General features: G+C 46.6%; 1 long non-coding RNA gene across 3 annotated transcripts in view; it reads right to left on the bottom strand.

The window, feature by feature from the left end:
* Nucleotides 1-7,612: 7,612 nt before the first annotated feature.
* Nucleotides 7,613-18,920, bottom strand: part of LOC309521469 — a 60,668-nt gene continuing 49,360 nt past the window's right edge. For all 3 annotated transcript variants that reach the window (XR_014214677.1, XR_014214678.1, XR_014214679.1), the window contains exon 4: nt 7,613-7,913. This is a non-coding gene — a long non-coding RNA (uncharacterized lncRNA). The remainder of the gene's footprint in view (nt 7,914-18,920) is intronic.

Here is an 18,920-nt window from a genome sequence, read left to right on the forward strand (position 1 = left end):
AAACGAACCAGATTGAACAGCGAATGTGGGATGGCAGATAGTGTATTAAATTTTTTTTAATGGGCATTATCACAATGCAAATTCTGTTCTAATGCCTCTTTCTTTCATTGAATTTCTGCCAGACTTTTAAGAAGAGCAAATGAGCAAGAGAGCTGAACTTTTGGAATTCTGCATAGTTTAGGTATATGTATATGTGATCCCCTTCAAAGTAAGGACTGTAGCAAAGTGGCGAAATTCTGCTTTGGATGCAGAATGTCCTGGGTTTGATTCCCAGCATCTCCCAGTAGGGCTGTGAGAGATTTTTGCCTGAAACCCTGGAAAGTCACTGTCAGTCAGTGTTGGCAATTCTGAGCTAGATGGACCGGGGGTCTGACTCAATGTATGTAACTTCCTATGCTCCTAAGACAAGAATAATTCCTTCTGGCTGTGGCTGAGATCTTTGGCCACCTGATCCAAAACAGGACTGCTTTATCAAATTGCTGAGAATCAGACTGTCATTCACACAGTGGCCTCTTCCCCTACAAGCTGCTTTTGAAAATTGGCAGAATTCAAAACCATTGCCTATCCTAACCTGCTACCTTCCAGATATTTGGGGTTACACCTCCCAACAGTCCCAACCACCATAGTTGTGTGATGGGAGTCATCATCCCAAATAGCCCTGCTGGCCAGTGGGAGTGGCTGTCTGAAACATCTGGAGCAGGGGTCAGCACACTTTTTCAGCAGAGGGCCGGTCCCCTGTCCCTCAGACCTTGTGGGGGGCCGGACTATATTTTTTAAAAAATAATGAACGAATTCCTATGCCCCACAAATAACCCAGAGATGCATTTTAAATAAAGGGACACATTCTACTCATGTAAAAACACGCTGATTCCCGGACCATTTGCGGGCCGGATTTAGAAGGCGATTGTGCTGGATTCGGCCCCCAGGCCTTAGTTTGCCTACCCATGATCTGGAGGGTACTGTGTTGAGAAAGACCGATCCATGGGAACTTTCTCTATTTTTGATCATAGCTATTAAAGTGACGTCAACCATGGTTCATTCTAGATACAGCTAAGCACTTTGGCACCACCTGATAAACCTTTGCCTCGTCTGAGCTGGGGGACATCACCATAGCCATCTTCACATACCTGAAGGGCTGTCACATGGGAGATGGAGCAAGCTTGTTTTCTGCTGCTCCAGGGGCAGGACCTGAACCAATGGATTCAAATGACAAGAAAGGAGGTTCCAACCAAGCATTAGGGACAATTTTCTGTCGGTAGGAGCTGTTTGACGGTGGAGTGGACTCTCTTGGAATGTGATAGACTCTTCTTTGTTTGAGGTTTTTTTAACAGCGTTTGGATGGCCATCTGTCAGGGATTCTTTAGCTGTGATTTGTGCATTCTAGTGGGTTGGACTAGATGACCTCGGGGTTCCTTTCGACTCTACAGTTCTACAGTTCTTTGATATCTTGTGACACTGAGTCCCACAAGTCAAGGATGTGTTCAGTGAAGGAGGCACATCTTTTCACCTGTCCTGAATAGATCACCACTCAATTTCAATGGACAGCTCCAATTTCTGGTGATGTGAAGAAGGGAGAGAAAAAAGTTTTTTTATTCACTCTGAACTTATTCACACTTAACTTCTGCCCTACACTTTCCAAGCACAGATTTGCGCTTTAAAGCTCTGTGTCTGAGAACTCTATTTTTCACACCCCGGAGCTTTCTCTGCGAAAACCTGGTCTCTAAAGTTGAAATGGCAATTCGAGTTTTCCATGAATTACTGTTTGCTCCAATTCAGTGGTAAAGAGTGAGTTTTTGCAGGGAAAGCTCCAGGGTGTGTGTGTGTGTGTGTGTGTGTGCGCTCAGGCACAGAGCTTTAAAGTGTGGGTTGTGCCTGGAAAGCGCAAACAAAAGTTACATGTGGATAAGTCATTAGAGTGTGCTACAGGTGAACGGAACAGCCTGTTTCCACTTTGTGTCATGTTCACATGCGCTCCCTCATCTCATCCTCTCTTTTTCTGGATTAAAAAAGAATTTACCAAACTGTTGCGCTTAATTCGTACCCATTTTTCACACATTTCCCCCTGTAAACACATGTCTTTTCTAAGCTTCCCCCTTCTTCTTGTTCTTCCACCAGCAGGTGAAGACTGTTTTATTCCAACAGACCTTTGGGAACTGACGGGTGCTTTTTAGGAAACAGGTCTGAATAGAGCTGTGATGTTTCTGAATCTTGCAAATGCAGTTCTCCAGCCAAGAAAATGTGAGCAAAACTATGTGCATTAGGGGGAAATGTGCATAGATATGCATATATTTGTGAAAATAGCTTACTAACATTTATTATTATTATTATTATTATTATTATTATTACAATTTATTATCTGCCCTTCAGGGGTAACAGGTGGGCTACAACAATGAAAACACAACATAAATATTAAAACACAATATTAATAACAGTTTAAAACAACTTAATGTTAGCGGAGGTTTCTTGCAAAAATGTGTATGATTGGCAAAACTGTGTACAGAAATGCATAGATCAGGAGAAATGTAAGCTACCATTTGCCAGAGGACCATAACAAAAATCGCAAACTGATGTAGAAAAGCGGTTTTTCAGATGGAACTGCTTTGTGTGCAGAAGGTCTCATGTTCAATCCTTGGTATCTCCAGGTCGGAACAGCCGCTGCTTGAAACCTTGGAGAACCAGACTGGGTAATACAGATGTGACCCAATATAAGGCCACTCCCTGTATTCCTAGGACTGGAAAAAATGAGAAACTGCAATGGACACATGAGCCTGTCCTGGGACTGGGGAGGGGAGACCCCTCTTGGCCTCAGGCCCTGTTCTGGGCCAGAGGAACCACTGCCCTCCACGTTCAAAGAGAAAGCAGGTTCATAGGGTTTTATGTGGGTCATCAAGATGCCTCTTCCCAACTGTGGCTGACCCAATCCCATGCACTTGCAGGGATGGTGCCCGCCTCCATCAGCTGCGTCCGCCTCCCCAGGCGCTGGCTTCACGATGGCAGATGGTGCAATAGCAATAACCCAGACGTCTGAAAGACCTTTACATCAAAACAAAAAAACAAACAGAGCCCAACGCCAGCCCATGACAACCCCCCTTTCCTTGCCCACCGTGGGAAAAGATTAATGCAGTAAATTTGAGAACAAAGACCCCTTTGCCCCCCAGTTATCTCCACTGGCTGGGCACCGCCAATCTGGTGCCAACTGAAGCTGTCCCATTCTGACCGAGGGATGGGCAGATCTGTCCGTTTGGGTTTATCATTCTCCAACCTTAAACTCAGCTTGCCCATTTCCACATCAGTTTGCAGTATGAGAAAAGGAAAGGGGGGAAACCCCCTCTCAAATATTTGTCAGCCTTTTAGTATGCTGTGTTGTCTAATATACATATTTTTGCAAGCAATTTGTCCTCACATAGTGATTTTTTGTACATTGTACATTGTGCATTGTTATTGTTAATACAATACACACTCTTTATTTTTAACACATTTCTTGGTGGTGAAAGCTGCATTGCAAAATTCAGAAAAATACCAAAGTGGAAGGATGGGTGTAAGTCCATTCGCTGCTGTTCCAGGAAGCAGGAATTGGGCAGGTTTGTGTTAGCTGGGGAACTGGACTTAATTTCTTCCCTGTCACAGCCTACTTGAAAGAGAGCTCTCTGGTATTTCTTTGTTTATTTGGTTCCTTTCTAGGCCACACTTCTTCCAATGAGGACTGTTTACAGTGGTACCTCGGGTTAAGAACTTAATTCATTCTTGAGGTCTGTTCTTAACCTGAAACTGTTCTTAACCTGAAGCACCACTTTAGCTAATGGGGCCTCCTGCTGCTGCCACGCCACCAGAGCACAATTTCTGTTCTCATCCTGAAGCAAAGTTCTTAACCCAAGGTACTATTTCTGGGTTAGTGGAGTCTGTAACCTGAAGCGTATGTAACCCGAGGTACCACTGTATTTATGTATTGCTTCTATATCTCCCCCCCCTTTTCCTTCAAGGAGCTCAAGGTAGTTCTCACTATTCTTTCCCACAACAGCCCTGCAAGGTAGGTTAGGCTGAGGGGCAGCGACTGACCCCAGGTCACCCAGCGAGCTTCATGGATTTGTAGGGATTTGAACCCTGGTCTCTCAGGTCCCAGTCTGACAATCAGAGGCAGAGCAAGGGGGGTGCAGTGGGGGTGGTCCGCCCCGGGTGCCATCCTGAGGAGGAGTGACATTGCTGGGATGCTAGCCCCGCCCCTGCAGACTGCTAGCCCCGCCCCTGGGTGCACACCCACTCCGAGTGCTGGAGCATGTAGCTCCGCCTCTGCTGACAAGCTCACCAACTACACCACACTCGTTCTAGATTGTTAACAATATAACTCAGTCTTGCTGACAACGGCTGGCCGTAGTTCTCCAAGGTTTCAGTCTCTCTAAACCTTATGGGGCGATGCCAGGAACTGAGCCAAGAGCTTTCTCCATGAAAGGCTGCTGCTTTATTAATTATTAAATTGATTTCTTGCAGTTCCCAGGACAGGTTTCAACAATTTAAAACCCAGAATGAAAAGCAGTTAAAACCTTTACAGGAATAGGGTGGGCCCTGAAAATACACTTTTCAAGTGTCAAAGGCCAGTGTAAAGAAATGTGTCTTCAGAATTTGTTGGAAGCTGTACAGTGAAGGTGCCAGGTGCACTTCTGAGGGGAAGGAGTTCCACAACTCAGGGGCTGCCACAGAGAAGGCCCTCTCCCCAGCTACTACCATACTTCTGAGCATACACACTAACTCCTAGGGGCCAAGGCAATTTCACCCCCCACCCGCCAATGTTCAGCTCCACTCCCTGGCTCCTTGTGACGTCAGGCAATGTCAAGATGTCACATCGGAGCCCCTCAATCAACTTGGAAAGATGGTGCCTCTGCTTTTGCGGGAGGTGAAATTAGCAGGAGGTACCCCTCTGCCAATCTTAACACACAGGATGGGCTACAGGGAAGGAGGTGGCCTTTCGAATATTTGAGGTCTGAGTCGTTTAGGGCTTCAGACACTCACATGAGCACCTTGAAGAATGGAGCCTGGAAACAAACTGGCAGTCAGTGTGGCTGTTTTAGTACAAGGGTTCTATGATTTCTAAAGGGAAACCCAGCCAATACTCTACCCACTGCATCTGGGGCCAGTTGAAGCTCCCAAGTAATCTTCAAGGGCAGCTCCATGTGGAGCTAAGGCCCTTCTGTGGGCCATGCAGGCCTTTCCCCTTGGGCTCATCCACACCATCGCAGTTGCTCTTTCTGGTCCAGTTCTTGCCTCTGGAAAGCCTACAAGCAATTCAATATAAGAATCGCTTCTTGGCCTTTTGGCTAAGACCAAGTGTGAGAATAATAGCCTAGACCTATCTCACACCATACATCAAAGGCATTATGATACCACCTCCTGCTTTAATCGTATGGTGCAAATGTGGCCACACTGTTGTTCCTAGTGTTTGGCATTTAGAGGTATGGCGCCTCTGTTTTCATTGGCAGGGAGTGGCGTAGCGTGGGTTGCCAGTGCCCAGGGTGGGTCGGAAGCTCATGTCAGGGAATGTGTGCGAAGCCCACAAGGCACATGGCTGCCAGCGCTACTGCTGCTGGTGGCAGTGACCACACGCCTTCTTGGCTTTGCCACTCCACCACCTCCCAGCTCAGCCAGCCCCAAGGGCATTGTGTGGGCATTGCACCTTGTTGTGCCCCTTTCACATTTTGTACCTGAGGCGACCTCCCCTCCCCCCCCCCATGCTATGTCACTGGCGGCAGGATGCAGCAGTCATGGCTGGTAACTACTGACAGCCTTATTCCCCATGAATTTGTCCAACCTCCTTTTAAAATCACCTATATTGGTGGCCATAATTTAACTGCAGGTGATTTAGCTATTTCCTTTTTGTCTGTCCTGAATCTCCCAACCAGATTTAATAAAATAATTAGAAGGAGTTGAATGTGTGGATGGTTGGTACATCTATTATTGCATTTAGCTTACAGTTACTTGTTTATATTTATTGGTTGTAGAGTTCCCTCAGGGAGCAGGTAAAATTAGAACATCTGTATATGGCTAGAGAGGCAGCAAATTGCACCTGCTGAGTTGCTAGCTTCCTTCTTCAAAATGCACCTGTTGAATTGCTCGCTTTCTTCTTCAGTTGTTTGGATCAGGGGTCAGCAAACTTTTTCACTCAGACCTTGGGGGGTGGACTATATGGGGGGGGATGAACGAATTCCTATGCCCCACAAATAACCCAGAGATGCGTTTTAAATAAAAGCACACATTCTACTCATGTGAAAACACGCTGATTCCCGGACTGTCCGCAGGCTGGATTTAGAAAGCGATTGGGCCGGATCTGACCCCTGGGCCTTAGTTTGCCTACTCATGGTTTGGATAAACCCTTATGGCAATTTATGCTGGCATAGGAGTCTTCCTTATATACAAATCTAGACCTTTTTGCTGAGGTCTCAGAGACAGAAGATAAGAGTGATGGGGATGGTTGGATAAATGGGGTTTTGCAGATATCCAGTAAATAGGCTAAATTTCATTGAGACTAGCTCAGTGGACTTTAAGAGAAACAGAGGGCAAAGACGTTATGTGGCAAGTCAATTCTCTGTCAGTGTTTTGACAGGGTGTGGGGGTATGGAGTTGCAGGAAACTGAAGCAAGAGGGAGGCAATGTTGGGAGTCGCATCCCTTATGTAAGAAAGTCACACCCCTTATGTAACCCAGGGGTCACTGTGCTTTGCAGGAGCACCGTGTGATATAGGAATTGGTCACCTCCCCTTTGGAACTCCCTCCCACTAGACATTTAGACAGGCAGCGGCTCTGTATGCCTTTTCAATGTTAGGAAGACAGGAAGCTGTCTCATACCGAGTCAGACTATTGGTCTAACTTGCTCCGTATTGTCTTCACCGCAGGAGTATTTCCCAGCCCTACCAGGAGTTGCCTTTGAGGATTGAACTAAGGACCGAAGCAGATGCGCTGCCACTGAGCCACAGATCTTCCTCTTTCAACAATCCCTTTAAGTGTCTTTATTCCGCATCTGTGCTGAAATCATTTTAAACTGTGCTTATATGCAGAGTTGTTTCTAAAGACTTGTACAGCACTAACTTGCTGCCTGATTGAGGTTGAAAAACCATGTGTGCTGCCTTGAGCTCCTAGAGGATAGGTGGACTATAAATGCAAATGAGTCAATAAATAAAGTTGAATTTTAGTACATTTCCTTTTCAAAAACCAAGGGAAATACAGTAATTAAAAGAAAAAGCTGCTGCTTTCAGACTGGAGTTAAGGCTATCTCTGCAAAGCTGATAAAATTAGAAGCTAAGGCTGATGCTTAAACTACCAGAGGTGCCCCATGATTAGTTATGGATGTGGTACAATGTCACATATTGGGCTTTCATGTAACTTGTGCTCCATGTGCCCCCACTGACCCCACTTCCTTGGTCTTTCAGGCCTTAATCTGGATAGAGAGGATGGGGTGCTTGGCTGAGACCAGGACACCCTCACACTAACACATTGTTTTGGTCTTCTATTTCCTCAGGAAACACCTGAGCCTTCCATATTTTCCCAAAGAACCCTCCTGTGAGCTGACCCCATCAACTTGCCAGCTTTGCCTTGTTCTTTCAGTAAAGTCACGACAAACATTTCCAGTCATTTGAGTTGCATTTATTATTCATATAAAAATAATTTGGTACATTCCCCGCTTTTAAACCACACACCCCGCCGACAACGAAGGCAAGGTCTACAAAAATAATGACACTCATAAGCCTCTTTGCTTCAATAGCGCTGCATTTTTGAAGTCGTCATAGTCCTGGTCCAATTAAAAAGGACAAAAAGAAACAGGCTTGGCCATCATGAAGCACATGCAAGGACATCACAGGAATCGTTTTCAGCAGTTGTGCTGCAAGAATCTCCTGCAGAATCGCTTTTGTCGTTCTATACTGCATCCACCTGACGGAGACAAGGAGGGAGGGGGGAGGCAAGAGAAAGAGATTTAAAAACCAATTTATGTAACAGACTGTTCATTTCGGTTTGGTGCCCCTGCCACCAAATTCAAAGCCATCTCTAGGCCATACCACTTTTGTTTCAAATAACAACACTGAGGGAAGTTAAGCCCTTACACCGCTTGTGTGTGTATCATGCTGGATGCAGCCAGTGGACCATTTATCGAAAAGTGTTGGGAGCTTCCAGGACTCTCAGTTTGGCACTTGTGACACGTCCAAGCCCCACACACCCTTTCCCCAGGCCACTAGTCTTGCTTCAAACTCTCCTTCAAAGTTTTCCCCTGTTCATTCATCTTCCTTCAAAGTTTTTGCCTGTGAACTCTGATAATGCAACTTGCTAGTCTGGATGGGAGGACAGAGAGGGATGTGTGAGTGAGTTTAGAAACTACCGTACCAAGGTAACATTTCCGTGAGAACTTAGAGAGAGCCTGCTGGCTATCAGGCCAATGGCCCATTTAGTCCAGCATCCTGTTCTCACAATGGTCAACGAGATGTCTGTGGGAAACCTGCAAACAGGATTTGAGCACCAGAGCCCTCTCCCCTTCTATGGCTTCCCAAGAACTGGTATTCAAGAATCCATGGCAAGAATCAATTTTAGAATTTCTCCAAGTTAATATGGAATCCCAGGGGGGTAGGATGCAGACGAGAACATACATATTGGAACAACGAAGTTAGATGAATGGGTGAAACCATTTCAGTCCTTGTATGAAGGCCTCCAGGCTTGAATCATAAGTATCTGGCAGGCCACAAATGATCCAGATGGTACTTTGATCCCATCTAGACTTTCCACAATTGCACACCTGTATCCCACACTAAAATCCTAGCCCAGCTGTAAACATCTACTATTGATATTTCTACCTGGAGGAAAGCAGAATGGCAAAGACTGACCTATGTCTTTGCCATCCTGGTGTCCTCTAGATGGTTTTAGACCACAACTCCCATCAGCCCAGCCAGCACGGCTTGAGGATGCAGGCTTGAGGATGCAGTCCAAAACATCTGGAGGATGCTGAGGTGGCAAAGGGTATGGTCGGCAGTGACAGAACTGTGTCCTCTCGGGAGCAAATGCATTTGCACCTAACTAGCCACATCCTAGCCTTATTTATTGCTTTTTTCAAATTAAATGACATTATTTTCTTATTTAAAAAACAAACAAACAGGGGAGAACACACACACACACGTCCCATGCCTCCCTTATAAAATTGCCAAGGTTTTTACCAAAAGGCACACGGAGTTGGAAGCAGGTGGTACAAACCAGTCGAGATCCCCAAAGCAGAAGCATGTGGTCAGATTAAAAGGCTCAATCCCCCCACCCAGCCTTTGATGGAGGGCAAATCCGAATAATTATAATGAAGGGGCTTATTTCTCAGACTCTTTCTGGCTGCAGTCATTGGAACGAGCAACACTTAATAATTCCCTTTCATGGACAACCTGCATATAATTGTGATGTCTTGTTTCTCTATCAGCTGGTGATGAGCCTGTCTTTACGGGGAGGGAAGTGCCTGCAAAGTGGGGTGGCCACCGAGATACTGTTGGGCTAAAACTGCCTCTGTTCCTGCCCACAGACAAAGCTAGTTGGGGCTGGAGGGTGTAAGGAGTTCAAGAGCAGCTGGAGGACCATAGATTCTCCACCTCTGCAGGTTTGCAAAGGCACAGCAGGAAAGGAAGTGTCCACAGAGGCATGTTCCTGTTGGTTGAGGTCATATTCTGCCCCCACTACGTGGCAACGCTTTCCTTCCCAGGAGTTAAGGAGATGCTACTGATACAGGAAGAGTACACCAGGTTTCCTCAAGGTTTCTAAACTTGCCTTTGGTTTCCAGGACAAAGAGCAGGTTTTGCCCACTGTCAGTTCTCCCAGATTGCAGTCTTGGTCCCTCACTACTGAATGGGGAGCCATCAACCACTGGGCAAAATCCTACCTTCATCAGAACAGGACATATGAATTGAAATCCTTCTTCACACAGCATATCATTTAAACTATGGAACTTGCTCCCACGGGAAGCAGTGGGGCCATCAACTTGGCTGGCTTTAAAAGAGGATTAGACAAATTCATGCAGAAGAAGGGTGTCAGTGGCTGCTAGCCCTCTCGACCTAACCGACTTCACAGGATTGTTGTGAGGTTAAAATGGAGAAGGGGAAGAACTGTATAGGCCACCTTGAGCTCTTTGGGGAAAGGGTGGGGGTATGTGTATTAATTAATTAAATGCTTGATGAACATAGTTCTGACCATTTTTCATGCGTGCTGGTCTAGACGCTTTAGATTAATGTGGATTTAAGAACAGAGGTAGGGGTGGCAAATCCATCCATTCCAGTTTCTCATTTTTGCAATCCCTTTCACCAACATTTCCATATTGGTCTGCAAATGTTTGCTTTCTTAAAAAGTCACCACCAAAATTCATCAGCAGTGGAGATTCCTCCTAATATACACACACAAGTGCAAAGCAATTCCCCCAAATATAATGCATCTTTGTACGTTACAACAGGAGCAACTGAAGAGCAGGTAAACCCTTGAACCATCTTCCTGGTTGGCTTTTGCTGCTACTCTCCCTGAATTGGAAGGGACTTCAAGGGTCCTCTAGTCCAGCGGTTCTCAACCTGTGGGTCCCCAGATGTTGTTGGACTACAACTCCCATCATCCCTGAGCTCTGGCCTTGCTAGCTAGGGGTGATGGGAGTTGTAGTTCAACAACATCTGGGGACCCACAGGTTGAGAAAGGCTGCTCTAGTCCAAGCCCCTGAAGATGCAGGAACCACAACTAACAAATCCCTGATAAAAGGCCACCCAACCTCTGTTGTAAAACCTCCAATTCCACTGAAAGGAGAGATGCCAGACAATCCCTGGAAGACCCACCCACCACCGATTTACAGCAGCTGGCCTTGACACTGGACTTCTGGGTTGTTTGGGGAGATAAGAAGGGGGAGATGGGTTAATGTGAATGGTCTGGGGGTTGATCCTTAGATGTTATGTTTCTCTGCTGGTAAGTAGGTGGGAGCATTGCTGTGTTTATTGTTGCTAATATTTTCTATTACTTTTTTGGGAGGGGGCTGGTATTTTGTTTCTGTTTTCCGAATACGTTGCATGCAATATGATACTTCCCTTTTTATTGTTTTAGATCTTATGCACTGTAAATCACTTGGAGACCCTTGCGTGACAATAAACAAATAAGTTTAGTTAATAAACAAAACAACAAATTACCATACTTGGGATGGAGGGCTTCGTTGCAAAATTCATAGAAGTGCGAATTTGGGTGGGGGATGGCTGCATTTCTGGTTTTTATGCATTCGTTCAGAAAGTGCAAATTTTGTAGGATTGCCTTTGAATGTAAACTGAACTTAGTTTCTCCTCCCACCCCTGAGCAGAAGAGGGAGTCCCAAAGGGTGGAAGGAGGCAGGAGGAGCCCCAGCTGAAATCTTGCCCTTCTGGTTGCGGAAGAAAATCCATGATGTTCAACTGATCAGTCAAATGCCTATAATTCTTCATTCCAGTGTATCGTGTGGTATTAAATGCTAGGAATTGGGTGCATGGTGTCAAAATGAAAAAAGGAAACAATTCCCCAATCCTTTAAAACCCCAGCCTTTGCCAGGCGTTATCTGGAGAGGTGGCGAATCAGGCTGAGGAGGAGTGGATAGGGAGAAGGTCCCCACTGGCAACATTGCCATTTATACAACCAAGGTCTCAATGAGGCTTTCATAATAAACAGGCCTCGGTGAAAACAGCCCCAAGTGCTCGCAAGGGCTGCCATTATATTATCTCCTGCAGTTTGTACACAGTGGTCATTACAGATTCATTTGCTTTCCCAAGGCGGCAGGCGCAGAAGTCTCCCTCTCTTTGTCCCTTCTCCATTTTCTCCCCACCTCGCAAGCCCTCCGTGCTAACCAACACCCCCCCTCTCTCTCTCACTCTCCCTTATTTATTTTTATATTAGCATCTTATTTACAGTTTGACAGAGTTAACAGTATCCCTTGCAAACCATTCTGTTGGCTTTAATCGGGGGAATAATAGGCGCTGTCTGGAGATGAATAGAGTTTAGGGGGCCAATTGTTCTGCAAAATGGAAGCAGTGGGGGTAATTTATTTATGTGGGCACATGTCGGGAGGAGAATAGGCCGGGGGGATCAGTATGCAGGCGAGGATACGGACGGAATTGAGGGGGGGAGGGGGGAAACCCAGAAAACCCTGAGCAGAACAGCCAACAATCCACTCTTCACCCCTCCTCACCCACCCTTGAGAACCAAAGGCCTCCGGTGGCCATGAACTTGAGGGGAATCTAAATGTCCCATTCCCAGGCCCTCTGTACTTCTTGGGGCCACGATCAGTCCCGCCTGTGGGGATGTAGGCCTCAGGCTCCAGATGGGCCCACTGAAGGCCGTCCCCACCTCCCCGCATAGTGATAGACAACATGACATGTCCCTTAGCAACCGTACAGTAGCCAGGGCGCAGCAGGGGTCTGGGAAGAGAGGCAGAGCCCTCACGAAAATACAGGAGGGAACCAGACAATGGCGCAAACCCCTGTCATAAATTACACGGCAGCTACAACAGCCGAGCCATCTCCTCCAACATCTTGGGCAAAGATGTTCTGGCCATTCATGCACTAGTGGCATGGGTGCTTTTTACAGGAGAGCCTCAACGCTCTTTCCTCTTCTCTTTCTCTCCCCTTCTCTTGTAATGCTAAAACCCAACGGAGACATCCAAATGAAGTTGGACGTGGGAAGGTTCAGGACCAAAAAAACAGGAAGAGCTTCTACAGTTAATCTGTGGGATTCAGTGACACAGGATGTAGTTGTAAAGCAACTCAAGACAGCTTTACAAGGGGATTAGACAAATGGGTGGAGGGTGATTCTGCCAAGGGTTCTTTAGCTGTGATTCCTGCATTGCAGGGGGTTCGGCTAGATGACCCTTTGGATCCCTTCCAACTCTACAATTCTGAGTTTATCTATAAGGCTGTCCATGGCTACTAGCCATGATGGGTGTGCACTACCTAGATGGCTACCTCCTTAGACAAGTTGTTGAGAATCACAAGTGGAGAGGGCGCTGCTGTTGCAATCAGGTCCTGCCTATGGGCTTGCCATGGACATCTGGTTGGCCAGTGTGGGAAGCTGGATGCTGGACTAGATAAGCCTTTAGGCCAGTAGCCAGGTCTTCCTATGTTCTTATTTCCCAGCCCCACGAGGACTTACAGAATGATGTCACATCAATTTGGTGGGCAACGGAAGCCATGACACTTACACCACTTTGAAATCATCCCAAATATGCAATGCGGATCGTTCCAAATCTTAGGGCTTATCCACACTTCCTCTTCTCCTGCTGCTTTCCCCCCAGGGAAAACCGCTCTTTAACACACAGTTGGAACAAACAGCAATTCACCTTTCCCCTCCTTTGTCAGTTGTTCCGATCTATTGCTAAAGAGCAGGTTTTCCCTTGGAAAGGAAGGGGGCAAGAGGAAAACTGCTTGGACCCATGCTTCCTTGGCAACGCACAAGCAGAAGTGTAGATGAGCCCTTAGATGTGCTGTTTCAGTGGACACACAACCTTCCCATAACACCACCAAGCTGGATCTGCTCTAACAGAATGGAGCCAAAATCTTTTGCGTTACTTTTATGCCACATGCAATGGGACTTGTTCTGAAGGGAAGGGGGCCATAACTTTAGTGACCTAGTGTATGCTTCTCTTACAATTCCTAGCATCTCTTCAGCTCGCAGTGCTTGACTCAGTACAAGGCCCCGTGAACATATGCAGGGGTAGGGAAAGACAGTGAAAATTTGAAGTGGGAGACTAGGCTGGCACCTTTGCAAGCCGAGGTGCCATTTCCCCCGTACAAAATCCCTGCAAGTAGAGCACTAGCACACCAGGGAGAGAGAACCTAGCCTGCTTCCTGCTGAGCAGGTTTTCCTCTTACGGGAACACTGAAAACTATGCTCTTTCATATGTCAGTATGTGTAGACCAGGTCAAAGGCATCATCGTATGTCAGAACCCATAGTTCAGTGGGAAGTCCCAGGCTGTATCTCTGAAGTCTCCTGTCAGGGCCAGCCCAGGAAATTTTCCTGCTAGAGGCAAAGCAAAAAATGCTAGGCTGGGGCACCTCCCTAAAGGAAGAATAGGCCGACAAGCGCAAGAGGCAGATCTGCTGCTCTCCCAACTGTGTGGAGCATGCTGTTCTGAGGAGAGCCAGTGTGGTGTAGTGGTTAAGAGCAGTGGACTCGTAATCTGGTGAAACAGGTTCGATTCCCCAGTCCTCCATATGCAGCTGCTGAGTGACCTTGGGCTAGTCACACTTCTTTGAAGTCTCTCAGCCCCACTCACCTCACAGAGTGTTTGTTGTGGGGAAGGAAGGGAAAGGAGATTGTTAGCCGCTTTGAGACTCCTTAGGGTAGTGATAAAGTGAGATATAAAATCCAAACTCTTCTTCTTCTTCTTCTGAGGCCACTGCCTCACGAGTGGTCCGGCCCTGTCTCCAGTTAAAGTGACTGGTTAAGAGTTTTTCCTCTCTCTCTCTCTCTCTCTCTCTCTCTGCCTCAAAGCAGCTGCCAACTGCCTGACTCAGAACATGTCAGCTTCATGGATCAGTCCACAGAGCACATGCTTTTTTTTTAATAATAATTTTTATTGCATTTTTTTTCCAAATTGCAGATAAAACAGAAAAGAGAAAGAACATAGAGAATAGAAAGAAAGAAAAGACAAAAAATCACAACCATTTCAACAACTTATTTCAAATTTCTATCGGACTTCCCCACATCTCCCACATAATGCATTCCTGACAATAAAGTTATCAGCAAATTATAACCTTGTTTCATGTGTTTCTTTGTACTTTCAATTGCAGTTTAAGTTTAAATCTCTTATTTTCCACTTACTCTAAAAATATAACACATTATCATTTTTACCCATTTAAACTTTGATTTTTTCATAAATATTATCCAATTTCATATATACTCCACTTTCGTTGCTGGGGCTAACATTCCAAGTCATGCGGCATCTTAAGATTCATATAAAGTCCACAGAGCACATGCTGAAGGCTTTCCAAGGTTCAATCCCCAGTGGATCAAGTTGGATGGTGGCTCTTTTTAAGAGTTCAGCCAGGCTATCAGCAAGGGGAAGCAATGCTAAACTAGCCAGTGGAGTTTAGGAGCTTCATCAGTCATCCAGTGTAAAGAGAGGGATGGAATATGAGCCTTAGGGTCATTATGCTGTAGCAACAAATATTAAGAGACACGCTTGGAACTGTCCAGCTTGCTAAGCCTCTCTGCAGTCTCCCAGAAGCCAAATAAATCTATGCAAAATAACAGAAAATAAAATTCACTCTCATAACGGCATTCTGCACACAGTTTGGCTCTCCGCCATGCAATATTTGGATCCTTCTTTGAGGACAAAATGCACACATATATTCACAGATATCTAGCATAAAGTCCTGCCAGCATCCTGTTCTCACAGTGGCTGCCCAGATGCCTGTGGCTGCCCTCTGCCCTCCTGCAGTTTCCAGCAAATGGGATTCGGAAGCACTGCTTCCTCTAACTGCAAAGTCAGAGCATAGCCTTCTTTTAAAGCTATCCAGTTTGCTGGCCATCACTCCCTCAAGTGGCTGAGAGTTCCATAGTTCAACTAAGTCCCGTGTGAAGAAGATGAATCTGCATTCAACTTGCTGGTGCCTTCCAGGTGTGCTGGACTACAGTTCCCATCATCCCCAGGTAAACGACTGCAGAACCATATAAATGATTAGACTGGACCATGGCAGAACCCACAGAGGCTCCAACTCCATAAGCTACATGAGGTCAAGAAAAGCAGTTGGCTGTTGTTGGGGAGGAAAATACGAGCACAGCCAAGTTGTAGGAAAGGGAAATAAAATTCCACAGCCTCCCAGGAATACAATGATGCTCTATTCCATAGATCTCAGAGGCTAATCCTCTTCCTTATTAATTGGCATTTGGGCTAAGCTGATTTAAACCTCTTCACCCTGTTGGGAGACGTCCCCCCCCCCAGGCAAGAGTTTTCTTTCTTCACTCTCTCTCTCTCTGGCCCAAAAAACAACGCTGTCATCACCACGACACACAATGGCATCTTTGTATGAGGAGTTGGGGGGAGAAGGAATACTGAACCAACTCTGGAACAATTAAGAGTTTTGTGAATTAAGCAGGTCGTTGGCAATGGAACTGCTTTGGTGGGGCTTCGTTAATCAATGTGCCGTCTACACCGCAGCCCGGTCCTTTCACAATTCCTCCCCCCACCCCAGCCCCGCAATTCCCTTCACCCAGCAACCCTTTGGCCTCCACTCAGCTAACTAACCTTTTGCTCAGGTCAGCCTTTGACAAGCCTACCAGCACCACAGAGGGGGGAAAATACCTCTTGTTGGGAAGGGGGTCTGAGCGTGAGCACACACAGGGGGCTTGCTGAGGGAGTGAAGAAGAATACAGAAAGCAGGACTCACTTCATCGACTCTGCTATGGTAGGCCAACCCCATCAGGGTTGCCTCTGTGGGAGAGATGGGAAGCAGAGGGGTCCTTCCATCAGCTTTCTGAAAGCCCAGCTCCATCAGGCACTTCCTAGACCAGCTGGTCATTTCTGGAACAGCTGTTTAGAAATGGATGCCCAAGTTGTGATTCTGATCTTCCTCTTCCCTCCTTGTCCCTTTTCCCTTGTGTGTCATGTCTTTTAATTGTAGGGATGGTCTTGTTTTGTTCGTATGTAAACAGCTGTGGGAGCCTTTTTGGCTGAAGAGTGAGCTGCAAATGCTCCGACTAAAATAAATATCTCTCTTGTGTGAAGGTGCTATGGTCACAAATGGACCCAGATGTCTCCTGAAGCTGCTCCAGAAGGTCCCATCAGAGGTCCTTCTTTCCTGCTCATGCCCTGCACTGACTGGCAGCAGCTCTCCGTGGTTTCAGGCAGGAACCTCTCACAGCCCTACCTGGAGATGCCAGGGACTGAACTTGGGGACTTCTGCATTCAAGGCAGATGCTCTGCCACTGAGCTAAGCCTCCCCCCACCCTCCCTGTTTCAGAACATTTGGAAGGGCATAGTTATTTTATTTGATAAAGAGAAATGGATTTTTAAAAATAAAGAACAAATTGATAGCCTTCCTTCTCTCTCTCTCTCTCTCTCTCTCTCTCTCTGTGTGTGTGTGTGTGTGTGTTAAAGGTAAAGGTAAAGGTACCCCTGCCCGTACGGGCCAGTCTTGACAGACTCTAGGGTTGTGTGCCCATCTCACTCAAGAGGCCGGGGGCCAGCGCTGTCCGGAGACACTTCCGGGTCACGTGGCCAGCGTGACATCGCTGCTCTGGTGAGCCAGAGCCGCACACGGAAACGCCGTTTACCTTCCCGCTAGTAAGCGGTACCTATTTATCTACTTGCACCCGAGGGTGCTTTCGAACTGCTAGGTTGGCAGGCGCTGGGACCGAACAACGGGAGCGCACCCCGCTGCGGGGATTTGAACCGCCGACCTTTCGATCGGCAAGCCCTAGGCGCTGAGGCTTTTACCCACAGCGCCACCCGCGTGTGTGTGTTAGGGATGGGCAAATCTGTCACTGCTGGTTTCTTTCAGTTCCCCATTTTGCCATTCTTAAATTGAGGTCTCAGTTCCACATCTGCTTGATATATATGTGTGTGTGTGTGCCTCCATCCTGGCTGGTGGGGGCTTATTTTGAATAGATTTGCATAGGACTGGCAATTCAAGTCTGAGTAAGCTATAATGAAAAGTGAAGCAGGTGATCTTTATTCCAGATTAGTTAATCCAGAATTCTTCTGCTCCTGGCTCGTGGCCCTCAGCTAGATAATCCTGGAGAGAATGAACGCCTCAAGAGAAAAAGGGTTGCCTAGCCCTGCTCTAGAAGATGCCACCATGGCCAACACAGTCTTCTGAGGAAAAGGGCATCACACCAGCACAGCTGAAGCAGTAAATAGCTTCCAGCCTAGATAATGTTTAGATTAAGGTCTCAGCTGCAACATTTCCCGTTCACCTGCAGTAATGGAGGAAGGCCTTCTAACAGCAAACACACTGAGTGCTGGTGTGGTATAGTGGTTAGTGTGTCAGACCAGGCCTGAGAGACTAGGGTTCAAATCCCCACTCAGCCATGGAGCTCACTAAGTGACCTTGGGCCAGTCACCCCCTCTTAGCCTAACCTACCTCACAGGGTTGTTGTGGGGGTTAATTTAGGAGGGGGAGCACCATGTATGTCACCTTGATCTTGGAGAAAATGGAGGGATATGAAATGCATTAAATAAAATAGCATGTGGATAACTGAGAGATCTGACTTTCACTAATGTGTCTAATGCTATAAAACCTGATGCAACAATGCTTCTTCCATGGTCTCTTTTGCTCTGCAGCTTGCTGTTTCATGAGTCAAGTTGTGAATGTGAAAAGGATCTAGGAGTCTTGGTTGACCACAAACTTGACATGAGCCAACAGTGTGATGCAGCAGCTAAAAAAGCCAATGCAATTCTGGGCTGCATCAATAGGAGTATAGCATCTAGATCAAGGGAAGTAATAGTGCCACTGTATTCTGCTCTGGTCAGACCTCACCTGGAGTACTGTGTCCAGTTCTGGGCACCACAGTTCAAGAAGGACACTGACAAACTGGAACGTGTCCAGAGGAGGGCAACCAAAATGGTCAAAGGCCTGGAAACGATGCCTTATGAGGAACGGCTAAGGGAGCTGGGCATGTTTAGCCTGGAGAAGAGGAGGTTAAGGGGTGATATGATAACCATGTTCAAATATATAAAAGGATGTCACATAGAGGAGGGAGAAAGGTTGTTTTCTGCTGCTCCAGAGAACCGGACACGGAGCAATGGATCCAAACTACAAGAAAGAAGATTCCACCTAAACATTAGGAAGAACTTCCCGACAGTAAGAGCTGTTCGACAGTGGAATTTGCTGCCAGGGCGTGTGGTGGAGTCTCCTTCTTTGGAGGTCTTTAAGCAGAGGCTTGACAACCATATGTCAGGAGTGCTCTGATGGTGTTTCCTGCTTGGC

The sequence above is a fragment of the Podarcis vaucheri genome, assembly GCF_965113315.1.
Source record: "Podarcis vaucheri genome assembly, chromosome: 16".
Lineage (NCBI taxonomy): Eukaryota > Metazoa > Chordata > Lepidosauria > Squamata > Lacertidae > Podarcis > Podarcis vaucheri.